Raw genomic sequence first — 15,554 nt, 5'->3', positions numbered from 1 at the left:
CAAGGTGTGCCTGGGCAGATTTCCCCTGTTTAGACCCCTGATATTTCACCAAAGCCCCCTAACAGGGCTCCTAAAAACAATGGTAAAAATAAAAACTACAGACACTGTCCACTGCCCTACTGACACCAATCTCTGCTCTGCTGACACCGTCATTATATGTACACATGCACACACATGCAAATATGTTTGAGTTTTAGGGTGCACACCCTAATGCAATAGGCTGTGCAAACCTATGGCGGTGCGGATTTTGCAGTGATTCCTGTGCATTTTCCACAGCTCAACACAATCTCATTCCGTGAACCGCTCCCGGTGTCAATGCTAAAGTGATAGTAAACCGCGGCCTGTGTAAAAAAAACCTGCAAGACAATGGCATTATGAAATGCTTACCTTAGAACAAAGCCCTCCAGCGGTGCTGGCCGCCTGACTGGTCGGGGCTCAATGACATCACTCCCACGCATGTGCGCAGGAGTCACAGCTGTTGCACAGAGCTCTGAAGGTTGTGCCATCCCTTCAGAGCGCATGCGCCGGTGACATCACTGGCTGCATGCAGTGTGAATATCTCCTGTGTGAATATGTGCAAGTTTAGAAGATAAAAAACAAAAGATTGCCACACTAATAACTTATGACCAATATAATAACTAAATGATAGTGATTAGTCCATGAAGTGTTCAAACATGAAGAAATCCTTAAAATTGTGTCTCTTGGGGTGATAGATGACAGAAACACCCAAAGTGCACCTTCCACGTGAAAATAAAAGATGTGCCCTTACCGGGTGGCTAGACTCCACGTTATAGGAGCCCAGTAAGACATAGATTCACACATCATTGAAGATCCATCCATTGGAAACAAACTAAAATGGTGTTGAAGTCAGCCTTGCTGAGGTGGTGGTGATCAGGGACACTGTAACTGGGGTGGTGGTGATCAGGGACACTGTAACTGGGGTGGTGGTGATCAGGGCACTGTAACTGGGGTGGTGGTGATCAGGGACACTGTAACTGGGGTGGTGGTGATCAGGGCACTGTAACTGGGGTGGTGGTGATCAGGGACACTGTAACTGGGGTGGTGGTTATCAGGGACACTGTAACTGGGGTGGCTGTGGAAGGGATCGCTGAGAGGCTGAGCCAAGCGCTGGTCCAGAGTCTGGGTGGATCCTGAAGTCGGGATCTTTGCAAAGCCTGGGCCGGCTGAGTGATGTCAGCTTTAGCCCGCTGTTGGCTAAAAATGGGTCACAGGAGTGCAGACCTAAGTGCACTCCTGTGACCTACAGGAGGAGTAGAGCCAAAATAGCTATACTTCTCCTTTAAGATAAAGGAGGTAAGCAGGACTGGCTCTCAATCATGTGAAAGACAATCACGGTGCATCGTTCATATTTGCCAGTAGACCACAGATCCTAACTATCACCCAGAAAGCTTTTCTATTGAAGAACTATCACATCACAACAAGATAGGTGCAACATTTTGGAGCCACGCAGGACCCCTTCTTTACATACCTGATGAAGCCCTGCGTGGCTCCGAAACATTGCAGCTTTTTTCTTGTGATGTGATCATTCTTCAATATAAAAGCTTTTTGGACAATATTGAGGATCCGTAGTGCGCTGGCAAACATGAATGTTGACCTGTGATGTTTCCAGTTGGATGTTGCTGCAGCACCCGTTATTTCTAAACCTGGTCCAGGAACATGTGCAATGGGTATATTAACATTAGCCAATCACAGTGATCCCTTGATCAGGCAGTCCTTCCTGCCCCCCACCCCCGAGACATGAAGACCCAGCTCAAAGAGGACGTAAACTTCCTCTGCAGACATTTACCTATAATTAAGCCTATAATAAGGCTTACCTATTGGTAGTGTAAATATCTCCTAAACGTGTACCGTTGAAGAGATATTTACATTGCATTCAGCCAGTGACAGCACTGGCGCATGCGCTCTCAAGGAACAGCCACGGATCTGAAGGAATGCGTGGGAATGACGTAATCGCAGCTCTAGCCACTCACAGCGCCGGAGCCCACGAACCCAGAAGTAACAGCCATCTCAGCGGTGTGTGGGCACTGCTGGAAGGCTTTGTTCTAAAGTAAGTATTCCATAATGAGCTAGTATGTGTTGCATACTAGCTCATTATTCCTTTGTCTTACAGGGTTTTTTTTTTTTTTTTTTTGAGTTTACAACCTCTTTAAGGAGTGCAAGGGTTGAGCAGTAAGTGGTTAAGTTGTGGATGGAATGAGGAACTCCATGTCAGATATGGAAAAACTGTGTTGCTAAGGGGTTTTACCCCCTTTATTTGTCCTGGTGACAATTGTCATGCCAGGAAGTGAGATACTTGTCTTCTCGCTTTCTTTTGATATGGTCATCAGTTTATATGTCTGCTTCTGAGTGACTGCACTATCTAATAAATATGTATGCAATGTAAAATAATGGCCAAAACAAACAGGACCTTTTCAGCTTGTCTTTACTGATAACTTCCCCCCAGGGCCTAGGATTTCCTGTTTTTCTTCACACAAGGGAAACACATTTTTGGGCTGAAATTAAGCATTTATCTCACTATCAATGTGTCAAATCCACTACCTACTAAGAAGTGGGTTTTTAAAATAAGTTGTAGAATTATCAACAACAGGTTTGCATGAATATTTTTAATAACGTTATAATTTTTCTATATTTTCATACACAGGTGGACACTAATAATAGCGGGGGATGGGAACTTGGGGGACTCACCCTAAAATTGCATTAAAGACGGTGCTGCTATAAGACCATGCAAACAGAACAACAGATTACAGCATACACATACAGCTATCTTAGCCCTTGTACACACGGTCGGAGATTCCGACAACCAAATCCCTCAGAGTAATTCCGACGGATTAATTCTGGAAGAGGTCCGGAAGTGATGTTGCATACACACGGTCAGACTCAGTTGTCGGAAAATCCGATTGTACATAACGTGATGACGTTATTTCGTTAGGACAGGACTACGTTCAGGCTAGTAGCCAATAGCTTTGGTCGAGGAATTTGATCTGAGCATGAGTGGCACTTTGTCCGTCGGAGTAGGCTACACATGATCGGAGTATGTCCGATTGGAGCATTTTGTCGGAAAATATTTCCGGCAAGTTGGAAAAGTTGGTCCAACGGATATTCCGACAGAAACAGTCCGATGCATACCACACACAGTCGGAATATCCGACAAAACGGTCCGATAGGACACATTCCGTCTGAATCTCCAACCGTGTGTACAAGGGCTTAGGCACTGTTCTCCAAACTTTCTGAACAAAGGGCCAGTTTAAGGTCCTTTAGACTTTAGGGGGGCCAAACTAGTGCCAGTGTGAGTGGAAAATGTCCTGGTGTCCGGTGGGAGTAAACAATGCCCCATCTTTGGTGTCAGTGGGAGGACTAGTGCCTCATTGTTAATGTCAGTGGGTGGAATAGTGCCCCATTGTTAATGTCAGTTGGAGAAATAGTGCCCCCACAATTAGTGTCAATGAAAATAATTATTTTCCATTGTTGGAGTCAGTGGGAGGAATTGTGCCCTTTTGTTGGTGTCAGTGGAAGGAATAGTGCCCCATTGTTGGTGTCAGTGTGTGTGTGGGGGGGGGGGGGATAATGGCACATTGTTGGTATCAATGGAAGGAATTGTGCCCCATCATTGGCGTCAGTGGAAGGAATTGTGCCCCATCATTGGTGTCAATGAAAGGAATTGTGCCCCATCATTGGTGTCAATGAAAGGCATTGTGCCCCACCATTGGTATCAGTGGGAGGTATAGCGTCCCATTGTTGGTGTCAGCAACAGGAATTATGCCCCATTGTTGGTATCAGTCGATGGAATGGTGCCCCAAGGGCCGAATAAAGGGAGGCAAACAGCTGCATTCAGCCCCAGGGCCGCAGTTTGGATAGCACCGATCTAAGGAAATTAGTGAGTACAGACTGGAGTGAGAGATCCCTAAGAATATATGCTGTAGCCATCCCTCGTAGTGCTTGAGTCAACATTGCTCAGAAGCAGGGCCATCTTTAATATTGATTGGACCCTGGGCAAACATTTTTTTCCCCCCGCCCATGCAATTTTACTCTCCCCCTGCTCTGAGTCTACAATAAATAGCAGCTAGACTCAAAATCTGTTTACTGAATCAGATTAGGCAGCAATTGCGATTGGTTGCCAGAGGTTAGAAGATTGTAGCCCCAGTGTAATGAGAAGATTTATACTGACCACCAATGTAACTGAAACATTTAGCTTGCTTTCACATTTGTGTGTGTGGGGAACACATGCAAAATCGTTTTCCTGAAACCACAGAAACATGTTGCCCTTTAGCAGAAAACACAGCAGTGCCATTAATTGTTAATAATACCCTCACGCATCTGCTGAGATGTGCATACTCACATGCACCCAGTGAAGGCTGGTGCTCAAAATTTTTGGGGAGGCGCAAACAAACTGAAAAATTCTGAAAAAAATAAATCAATTGCAGCCTCACTGTGTCATCAAACGCTGCCACTGTGCCCCAAATGCTGCCACTGTTCCCATCAAACGCTGCCACTGTGCCCCAAATGCTGCCACTGTGTCTATTAAATGCTGCCACTGTGCCCCAAATGCTGCCACTGTTCCCATCTAATGCAATGCATGAATCTATCTATTGGTGATAGACCGGTGCAGGAGAGAGGGTGCCACACTTCTGCACCCACTGCCACTGCATGCACCACAATTCACGGTGCTGTGGCCCCATGTTATTTTGAAAAAGGGTTCCACCTCCAATTTGCTTACCTTTGCAGAACAGGCTGATGTTAGGCTTAATGACCATGGTTGTAGGCAGGACTTTCAAGCATGCACCTTTACCTCCCAGTGGGCAGCATTCAGCAGAAGTGATGGTGGATACGACCTCAAGGGGGCATGATATACATATGAATGCCACCTCCATATTAATGCGGCCAGTACATGCTATCTCTATTTACATATTAATGAAGTCAGTGCACGGCTATTTACATATTAATGAAGTCAGTGCACGGCTATTTACATATCAATGCAGGTTATTTACATGTAAACATAGGGTCTGCAGGTGAGTCATCTATACATAGCAATAGGGCAGAGCTGAGCAGCATTAGTAATAGAACTTCACACTGAGACATGGGGACACAGCACGGGATTAAAACTTCAGGGGACAAGGGGAATTTGTACTGGGATAGTTGGCAAGTATGAGGCAGCTGCTTTGGGCCCCACAACAATGATGGGGCCCAGGGTAGATGGCCCTTTTGCCCTGCCTTAAAGACAGACCTTCTCAGAGGGAACATTGTTTCTGGTGTCCTTTTAGAGCTCAGTCCACTAACTGCTTGTGCAAGGACTTTGCTCATGAAAATGTGAAAAAATGAGTGTCCTCAAATTGCTGCTAAAATTACTGGAGTATCCCACTGTTACGCCTATCCAAGTTTGAGTTCTACAATAAAGTATAAGAAAAGCATACCCCTGTTCATTGAGCCAAAGGAGTGAGTGTGATTGTGTGCCTGGTGCAACTATGGGAAAAGAACTAGGGACCTTAAACCGCACGCTCCTGAGAGAGTGAGCATTACATTTATAAAAACATCTGCAGAGCAATTCGTCCTGTAAAAATGCATACACATTCTTTCTTTGCAAATGAGGGACAACAACTAATATTATTTGGCTATTTTCTCACAAGGTACATGCAAAATAGAGTGAATCAGGAAATACCACCTTATGCCCACTAGATGGAGGTAATGGTTATATGAAATAAATACTTCGCTAAATAACATTCCTTTTTATCTCCATTTGTGCAGAATGAAAATCCAGTTTCATGGGATGGATAGATGAATAGACCCAAATTTGTAACTAATTATTATTTTTTGTTGTTTAGCTTTGATTAGAAACAGGAATATTTAAAACCTGCACCCAGCAGGGAACTATTTTGAGGCCCACAGGGTTTTCTAATACATTGAGAGTTAACCCATATCTGGAAAATTACTTATTTCAGATAGATGGCATTATTAAGCTTGTGGGTAGTATTCATTTGTTCAGCAACAGTATAAAAAAAAACTGATAGGGCACTTTATGAACGTTCTCTGAATCTCTTTGTTGGTGATGCGATTTGCTTTTAATCTTGTATATAACCAGATATGATAATGTCATATCTGGTTATATACAAGACTTGACGCGCACATTTGACCTCAACTTCCCCCCAATGCTGACTTAGGCCAGAAGACTGCTTGAGGAGTGGAATAAAGGGCTCCACTCCTGGTTTGGGAGATGCAATGTGCATTCTCCCGAAGTTCCTGTACCTTTTTCAAGCCCTACCAATAAAAATCCCAGCTCCCTATTTCAGGCAAGTGCAATCTCTCTTTACCAAATTTATATGGGCACACAAGAAACCGCAGCTGCGCATCAGTTACTTGACTCTCCCGAAGCATTGTGGTGGCCTGGCCCTCCCAGACATAAAGAACTATTATCAGGCGTACACTTAGGGAGATTCATCGATGGAACAGACATGCACAATTCAAGCCGTGGACGCAAATAGAGCACGATCAGGTACATATCCCATTGAAGGGGGCAATGTGGTGTCTTGACCGGATCCCTCTGGATATGAGGAAACACCCCACCATAGGTGCTACGCTAGGCATGGGTCTGTGGGTGGTGAACACTGCCTCCTTGACGTCAAGGACGTCTCCACTACTCCCAATTCTCGGTAACCCGGCATTTCCACCTGGACTGATCCGTTTGGACAATGGGGAGCTTCTGGCAGTGAGTAGAGACTGTGCTTTACATTTTGTAGATGTAGACCAGTGGGCATCGATCGACCCTGATGAGCGATACTGGCAACTTTCGAATGTCCTTTTGAAAAGCTATATGGCTCCACCACTTTGTGCACTCCATACCAGATACCATACAGTTTACCCGTGACCTGAAAACATTTGAAAAGCACTGCAACGATGAGGGAGTGCTAACCCAAGTACTCTCGAAAACATACTCCCTACTCAACACCCCAGCAACACAACCCGATGTGGTGTTTCTACGGATTTGGGGACAGGACCTAAAACAGACCTTCACTGACTTGCAGATACAAAATATTCTTCAATTTTCTCTAAAATCGTCCACCTGCACGAGAATCCAAGAAACAAACTATAAGATTCTAACCAGATGGTACTATACGCCTCAGTTCCTACATAAAGTTTTCCCTACCACATCAGATAGATGCTGGAGATGTCTAGGAGATAAAGGAACGCTCATCCATGTATTCTGGTCATGCCCACTGTTATTACACTTCTGGATATCCATAGAGAGGATCACGCAAAAGTTCACTGATCACATAATTCATAGACATACAGCTTTCTTTCTGTTTCACGCTTCCACAATCCCGGCGAGATCTTACAAGAAATCCATTGTGAGACACTTGGTTAATGCCACGAAATCTTGCATTCCAGCTACCTGGGAACAAACCACGCCTCCATCCGTTGGGATGTGGTTGCGTAAAGTGGAGGAAATCAAACATCTGAAAGATTTGGTGCTAATGGCACAAAACAAACAGGAGAAATACTCCGAGACCTGGAGGATGTGGAATTTAAACATATACTCGGATGAAGGGCAATCATTGTCGAATTCTTAACACGCTACCTGATCTCGGCCCACAGTGAGCTGACGGTGGCACTATACCCATCAGTCCCATGCTGAACATACCCCCCCCTCTTCCCCCCCCCCCCCCCAATCACTCTCCATCCCTTTTTTCTCTTTATTATTATTTGATTTTTTTACTCCCTCTGTTCTCTTTATCTTTCTACCTTTGGTTTCCTCAACTGTTGGTTTTATACTCAGTTATTGGGTGAACGTGGAGTAGTGGGAGACGCGGTCATTCCGACTACGAAAGACTCTCCACCTGATGAGAGATGGACTGTTTAGGATGATATTCCAGATACTAGCGCACTGAAGCAGAAATGTTTGTGGTCTAATTGTAGGAGCACTCTAGTACTGTACCTGTCTGTTGCGATAATCTGTATGATTTATATTGCGGATGGAATGTAACTCTCGCTACAAATCCCACATGTTTGTGATAGGGTCTATGGTGACCACAGTTGTTCTAAGATTTTTTGTGAAAATAGAAATACTAATAAAATGTATATTTGAAAAAAAAAAAAGCACCTGACTGTCAGCGACTGTATCAAAATGTTAGCAAAAAAACTGTTAGCGTTTGCAGGGATCAGGCCTGACTCTGCGAATGCTGCAGTTATGTATTTAGTGTTTTCTAAGTGACAGTGATCGATCGATACAGCACTTGGGTGGGCTGGGCTGGACAGAGGGGCAAAACGCAGGTGCTAGCAGGTATCTGGGCTGATCCCACTAACACTGCATTTTTGGGAACCCTAAACAGCTGGGGACGCTAGTATAGATCTGATCAGATATCGATCCGTTCAGATACTCTACCACTAAGGGAGGTGTATGCTGCGTGTGTGGGTGTTAGCGGTACTGGCACTAACCTGACACTGCTTGGAGTGATGCAGACCCTATCTGACACTAAAACCTAACTGATATCACCTGCCGGGCGATCAGGGGGTTAAACCTTTATTAGGTAATAAACAGTGGGTGGCCTGACGCTATAAAAAACGAACTAAGCAGCGTCACCCGTAACAGTTATATGGTGATCACTGGTGAAAGGGTTAACTAGGAGGCAATCAGGGGGTTAAAACCTTTATTAGGTAGTATATGGGGGTACCTGACACTATAAAAAGCTGATGGCGAACCTAAATACCTACCTGCCTAACTAGCGTCACCTGTGACACTGTGGCGATCAGAAAAACGATTGCTTAGTGACACTATTGACGAGGGGGTGAGCAAGTGGTTAAACCTTTATTAGGGGGGGGTACCCTAGACCTACAAGGGCCTAACACTTACTGCCCTACCACTTATAACAGTCACAAATGACACTAATGCAGTAATCAGTAAAAAAAAAATGCTATTGATGTCACTGTGACAGGGGGTGCAGGGGGGGGGGTGATTGGGGGGTGAAAAGTGTGCCTGCATGTTCTACTGTTAGTGTAGTGTTTGGTGCACTTACTTGATGTCTTCTCTCTTCGGCTCTGGAACTCTAAGCCCCTGTACACACGGTCGGAGATTCTGCCAACCAAATCCGTCGGATTTTGTCTGACGGATTGTGTCCGAAACTGTTGCATACACACAGTCGGACTAAGTTGTCGAAAAATCCGATCTTTCAGAACGTGATGACGTAATTTAATTACGATGGGACTACATTCAGGCTAGTAGCCAATAGCTTTGATGTAGGAATTTGATCTGAGCATGCGTGCCACTTGGTCCGATCAAAATTCTCTACACATGATCGGATTACGTCCGACCAGCCCAGTTGGTCGGGAAATATTTCCAACATGTTGGAAAATTGGGTCGGACGGAGATTCGGACGGAATCAGTTTGATGCATACCACACACAGTCGGATTATCTGACGACACGGTCCGATAAGACGCAATCCGACGGATTCTCCGACCGTGTGTACGCGGCATAACTCTACTCTTATTCTACTCTATGAGGCTGCTGGACCCCTGAACCTCTGTCTGGATAGTGCTGATTGCATACACTCTCCCAAGAAAAAAAAATCGGTCTAGCAATACACACCAAACTGAGCATGTGCAGCTTGCCCCCAAGGCTCTGTTCTATCAGCAAATATATTGGGGACTGTGGAAGAAGGGGTGATCAAAGAAGACAGGATCAAACCACTTTTTAACACAAATCAGAAGATTAACCCCTTAGGTTCCAAAGTGAGTATAACAAGCGTGCTACCTGCCTGGAGTTTGCATGTCCTCCTTGTGCCTGCGTGGGTTTCCTCCCACACGCCAAAGACATGTTGGTAGGTTAATTGGATCCTGTCTAAATCAGCCCTAGTATGAGTGTGAGTTAAGGACCTTAGATTATAAGCTCCTTGAGGGCAGGGAGTGTACAATGTGTGTGTGTGTGTGTGTGTGTGTGTGTGTGTGTGTGTGTGTGTGTGTGTGTGTGTGTGTGTGTGTGTGTGTGTGTGTGTGTGTGTGTGTGTGTGTGTGTGTGTGTAATGTACCTGTAATAAATAAGCAAATTTGTACTTTCATCTAATTACTAAAACTAAAGAGTGCAGTATTCCATTTTACCACAAGATGGCATGACTATCCTTCATAAATAATGTGGAGCTTTGGGCATAAAAAACTAGCACAAAGAGATACTCTCATTAGGAAAAAAGAGGAATAGTATCTTTACTGTTTAAAGGATTAGGAAACACAGCACTACCTATAACAACAGCAGTGTAGGGCACATATAATCACAGTAAGCAGAGATCTGCAAATTATTTCCATAATGTCTGTGTGGGCAACCATGCATCTGCAGCTGAAGATTTATAGCACATATACAGTTTAATTATGAAGCTGAGTGCAAGATCAGGAATTGCTGGGTTGTGTAATATTGGATGAAGTGGTGACTCTAAACCAGGGGTAGGCAACCTTAAAGAGGTGGAGATCTACCTGAACAACATGAGAGAAATTAAAGATCACCCATGACAGTGTCGCCTCTTCACACCTGATTCAAACCTCTAATTGTCATACTACCACGTCACAATCACGTGCATTGCATGGCAATCCTGAGTTTAAATCAAGTGGTGAGAAGGCACATCGGTGTAAAATCAGCCCTATACTATTATGCCCAGTGTGTTTCTTCACACTGACCTGAAGATCTCTTCTTTCCTGCTGCTGGCACCACTCAGGAGACCGCTAGTACGGTAGTAGGGGTAGGAGGTGGAGTGAAATTGGTATCACTTCACATCGGGCAGGAGCCATCACTACAGAGGAAGGATCAGCTTATGCAGCTCTTGTTCCCTACTACAGCTCCAACTTTACAAGGAGTCCCTCTTCTTCATTGCACTATGTTAAATGGAGGGGCAGTAAACCCAGACAACAATCCACCAATCACCTGGCCGCAATCTACTGGTAGATTGCGATGTACAGGTTGCTGACCCCCTGCTCTAAACTATAATCAATCGAGGTTTGGTCAGGTGAACCCCTCCCACAAACCACAACATAACTATAACAATGGATATAATAAATGAACATTCCTGCACTACCTAACCTAAGAAAAGAACCGAAAACTTTGTTGCAGCAAACACCAAATTGGCCAAATGCTAGCCAAAAACAGAAATATTATAAAATCAATAGATGGTGCTACGCTCCAAGTGAAACTCCATAAATATATAAGTGCCGCGTGACTGATATAGAGGGCGAAAAAGAACTCAAAATATTGCAATAAGTATGAAATAATAAAACAGAGTGCAATCTACACAGTGTACAGTCTAAAGTGCAAAATGCTCATGAATAATTGATATTCACTATTATATGAAAAAGTACAAATAGTGCAAAGAAATAACATCTAAAATATACAATGTATAATCTAAAGTGCAAAATGCTCATACAATGAATGTCTTTCAATGTGCAAAAAAAGTGCCTATAGTGCCAAACAATATATAAAACACTGCTGTCACACACTGAAGAAAGTGCTAGTGTCAAAGGGACACTAAGAGCAAAAATGATGAGGTAGAAGCCAACGTAAACATAAATCTTCAAATTGTCACTGGTGAATAAAGTGAAAAAACAAGTGGTGATGTGCTGATGTGATAAATGGTGTTTTTTTTTTTCTTCGGCGTGGTCACACATCAGAGTGAAGTGGCTCTTTACCTTACTGCTGTAAGGTTACAACGTGAGATTAGCCAATGGTACTGTAGTAAGTCACTCTCTGTATATCCTGTAAGTGGCGGTGTGATGTCCTGGTGAGTATTTCTTACTGGGATAAATTTCCTTTGTATAGATCAAGTCGCAATGGAGATCCTATCCGATGAGCACATCAAATCATCAAATCCTTACACAGAGCGGAGATCAGAGGGAGGGACGTACCTGTGCAGGGACGGACCTGTCAGAGCCCTGCTGTTCTCTATGGGGAGATCAGATGAACATGGAAACCCTGTCTGTTTTCATCCGATCCACTGGACAGATCTCCTGACAATCGCCTGTCCATAGAAGTCAATGGGTGGCCTGCTCCGATCTGTCTGAAAAACGGACAGGCGGATTTAAGCAGGCTGATCGTGTGAAAGGGGCTTTAGAATGCAAAACAATCAATAAAAATGTTAATGTATTCACAAAATGTAACAAAAATTACTTTTGCTCATTCAATTAAAGTGACAAGTGCTATATTATACCATCAATTAAATATTTTTTTATTTCAATTATTGGGTATATGAGGGGGTTTTGGGACATTAAAGAGGAAGTAAACCCTGATGGGTGTTACTTTCTCTTTGTTTCCCTGCAAAAGTAAAGCACAATGGGCTACTATGCATCACAAACTACATATACGCAGATATATATATATATATATATATATATATATATATCCACATATACATATATATATATATCAAAACACCCAAAAGTTCATAAATGCTATTTCATAAGTGCCTGTGGACACTCGTGGCTGTCACCATCTTGCCTTCCTAAGGCCTCCCAGAGAAACTAGACCTTTACTGCCTGGAGAGGTAAGGGACCTCCATCCGTCCCCAACCGCCACCCACCCACCTGTCTGGGGCATTCCAGGGGTTGTTCTGGGCCTCTGTGACACCCGTGGAGGCCGCGGTCGGGTCCGGCCTGGTGCGGCCTAGCAAGGCCTGAGGATCCACGGTATTTGCTGCAGCCATTACCCACGGGAGTACTCCGCGGCCCGGTCCGGCCTACCATCAGGGCTGTGGATCTTCTTTTTCACCTGCCTGGTCACCCATTCATTGCCCTGTCACTGTGGTGGGTGCTGCTGGATACTGCCCAATTGAGCTGAGCCATCCAGGGCCTGGTATCTCCAGTCTGCTGCTTCTGGCTCACTGCCCCGGGCCTTCCTTGTACTGACAATCCCTGCTGTGCTGTGAGTCTGCTGTACAGGGTGTAAATACTGGCTCACATTAACTGCCTATCTGCCTTGCTGGAGTTGGGGACCTGCGACCCATAGCCTGCTTGGGTCTCATCTGGGCCAACAGCCCTGGTATCACCAGTCGGGCACACAGCAGCCATCTTGGCACACCACAAATAACACTTGAGACTGACAGTCCCCTTGGTGTCCTATTTAGACCCTGCCCCTCTACCGGAGCCCCCCCATCGGGACAGTACGGTACTCCAGTTTTGAAGGGGGATCCCTCCTCATATGGGCAGCGAATGGCAGCTGTGGCCCGAACCCCATAGCCTCACAAGTCAACCATCTCGCTACAACCTACCCCAGTATTTCAAAGGCCTCTCGAGCCAGACAATTTGCTCTCTATTTCACTATTAAAGTGATCCAACCTGGAAAACTATTTGTGTCAGAAGACATCACCAGAAAAACCCTTCAGTTTTCGCAGCCACAAACAAGAACAGTCCCTGGCAGAAATCCGGCGGGGGCTTTCATATTGCTTCACAGCAGCAGTTTACATCTGTTCTACCTGATTCCTCCGTACCTGCCCTGTCCGGGAACCACAACTATCAAACCAGACACTTTGTTTCCACACACCGGTGTGGCGGCATGGATACCTCTTACTCTGTGAAGGAGCCAACAGGATGAACTAAGCTCTCACTCCTAGCTAAAAGGGGGCGCATGCTGGGCGAGATGCAGATCAGCTGCAATATGTAAGTACTCCATCGGTTCAGCGAAGATTGTAAGCACTCTGCAAGGGGATTAAAAAAAAAATACAACAAATCACCACCACTTCAATTACCTCCCCTGCAGATCAATTCAGTGCAGGCTGTTGGGCAAGAAGGTGCCCCGTCGCCATTCACAACAACACTCTTTGACCACATATCTTCTGCGCAACAAGGAGCAGAAGAAAATGGCTCAAAAGGGTGCCGGTACCCCAAAGGATATACGGTCTCCTGTAACAGCGGGTGTCCCTCTACAGGAGATTGCTTCCACCAAAACAACAGTGAAAACCCTGCTCAGATCACAAAAGTCAATTTAGACGCCAGCTTAACTAAGATTTATGAAAAACTTGTGGATAAAAATAAAATTTGAGCTTCAAAAAACAACAAGCACACTTACACAAGAAATAGCCACCCTCGGGGGTCGTAGAGACGTACGTAATACCAAACATGACGAGCTATCACTCGCACACAATGACCTTAGGAAAGACTTTGAACTGCTAGCTGAAAACGACTCATATCTGCAATCACAAGTGGAAGATCCGGATAATCTAAACCGTAGGAACAACCTCGGGATTCGCGGTATCCCAGAATCAGTTTCTGACCTAATGCCTGCGGTGTCCAAATTGTTCCACAATCTCCTTCCAGAGTTACCACCGTCTTCATTTGCCTGTGACAAAATCCATAGGGCCTTGCGTCCCAAACCACCGCCAGACAAGCCCCCACGGGATATTATTTTGTGCATAAAGGACTTCATCACAAAAGAGAACATATTAAGAGCTTCCAGAAACATGCACAACATCAAATTAGATGGCACAAAAATCCAAATATTTCCTGACATTTCCCAGGCCACCCTAGAAAGAAGACGCAAAATTAAGGAAATAACCTTGGTACTACAATCGGCTCACATAAGATACAGATGGGGAAGTCCCTTTAAATTAACAGTGCCCCACTATCAAGTTAAAAGAAAGGTTATTAAAATGTTGTAAGGTTGCAAGTTAATATAGCAGTTCAAAGTAAACAGTTGATATACCCCTCTGAGGGGACACTTGTTGGTATTTTATATTACCTTTTATATGAAGTTATATACTTTTTTATTTTTCACTCTTTCAATATATGATGCAATGCACGTGCATACTTCTTCTGTTTTATAGTATCTTCGCTGAGGCTGGTCTGCTCCATCTCAGTTAGTTTGTCCCCCTACTCACATTGGGTTCCCAAATTATGGTTCAGTCTGCAGCATTTTTTATGCAACTGATCATGATATCTATTATTTTTATAGATAAGGCTCCCTTTGTGTGTTATGGACAATTTTGTCCACACCAAAATGATTTTTGGTCAGGTGGTGTCCCTCACCCTGACTCCCTACCCTGTAGAAAATGTTCTTACAAGTTATCTTATAAAAGAAGGTCAACCATAGTAAACCCACATTTAAATTCATTATATTCAATAATGTTGTACACAAGTGACAGGTCACAACTTATCATAAAAAATAATAGCTTGATCTCTCTCACAGGTCCTATTGTAACCCTAAGGCCGACAGGGATGATAGCATTGGTAACCATATATCTCTATGCATGCGAGCTGTGCCCTGGGCCTCATGAGCCTTTTCTTTCACCCTATAACTACTACAGTCTCCCACCATCTGCCCAAGGGGGCTTAGGGTGATATCTCACAATGAACAGGGCATTAACTCTCCTCAAAAGAGAAAAAAGGCTTTCCGTCGCTATAAAAGATTAGGGGCTGACATTATTCTGTTGCAGGAAACTCATTTTGCAACAGATAAACATCCTACATTTTTTGACAAGGGATATAGTCAATTCTATTGCACATCATACAACACTAAATCTAGAGGCGTAGCAATCTTTGTAAGGAACTCAGTAGGTTTTGAAACCCAAAGTGTTTTTAAAGA

The sequence above is a fragment of the Lithobates pipiens genome, unplaced genomic scaffold (assembly GCF_037356315.1).
Source record: "Lithobates pipiens isolate NorthernLeopardFrog02 unplaced genomic scaffold, aLitPip1_a1.2 Scaffold_16, whole genome shotgun sequence".
NCBI classification, from domain to species: Eukaryota; Metazoa; Chordata; class Amphibia; order Anura; family Ranidae; genus Lithobates; species Lithobates pipiens.
This window is presented reverse-complemented; position numbering follows the sequence as displayed.